Source organism: Anoplopoma fimbria, unplaced genomic scaffold (assembly GCF_027596085.1).
Source record: "Anoplopoma fimbria isolate UVic2021 breed Golden Eagle Sablefish unplaced genomic scaffold, Afim_UVic_2022 Un_contig_6416_pilon_pilon, whole genome shotgun sequence".
Lineage (NCBI taxonomy): Eukaryota > Metazoa > Chordata > Actinopteri > Perciformes > Anoplopomatidae > Anoplopoma > Anoplopoma fimbria.
The window spans coordinates 1-825 of NW_026550052.1; the positions used below are offsets into that span (position 1 = coordinate 1).

General features: G+C 42.2%; 1 non-coding gene across 1 annotated transcript; it reads right to left on the minus strand.

The window, feature by feature from the left end:
• Positions 1-219: 219 nt before the first annotated feature.
• On the minus strand, positions 220-338 carry LOC129114960 (5S ribosomal RNA). Its single transcript, XR_008532760.1, has one exon. It is a non-coding gene; the product is annotated as a 5S ribosomal RNA (ribosomal RNA).
• Positions 339-825: the final 487 nt, after the last annotated feature.

An 825-nucleotide genomic window follows, 5' to 3' on the forward strand; every position in this document is an offset into this window, starting at 1 on the left:
AGTAAATAGTTAATATTTACTGTTGAAATGTAGAATACGTTAGCATAAAATTGAAAAGAAAATGATCGATGAGCTTAGGAATGATGAAAGCCATCATTTAACTGGATTTGTGTCATTTCTATACCGGCAAGTCATGATCTAGCTATTTCCTTCCCACCCTGTCGGTGTCCACTGAAAAAGCAGCAGCGCCCTCTGCTTTTTGTAAAGAGGAGTGAAAAAAGCTTACAGCACCTGGTATTCCCAGGCGGTCTCCCATCCAAGTACTGACCAGGCCCGACCCTGCTTAGCTTCCGAGATCAGACGAGATCGGGCGTGTTCAGGGTGGTATGGCCGTAAGCAAATATTGTGCCTACCAAAGGGCCTTTTAAAGATACTATATCACCACGCTTTGCTCTTTCGTCTATACAGGGAGCGCCTGCAGATTTCCAGACACACTCACAGCTTTTAAATGTCAAATCAGAATGTACAAAGTGGCTATAAGGATCACAAATGTAGTGCAGGGGCGTGTTCAGGGTGGTATGGCCGTAAGCAAATATTGTGCCTACCAAAGGGCCTTTTAAAGATACTATATCACCACGCTTTGCTCTTTCGTCTATACAGGGAGCGCCTGCAGATTGCCAGACACACTCACAGCTTTTAAATGTCAAAAAATATTAATATTTACTGTTGAAATGTAGAATACGTTAGCATAAAATTGAAAAGAAAATGATCGATGAGCTTAGGAATGATGAAAGCCATCATTTAACTGGATTTGTGTCATTTCTATACCGGCAAGTCATGATCTAGCTATTTCCTTCCCACCCTGTCGGTGTCCACTGAAAAAGC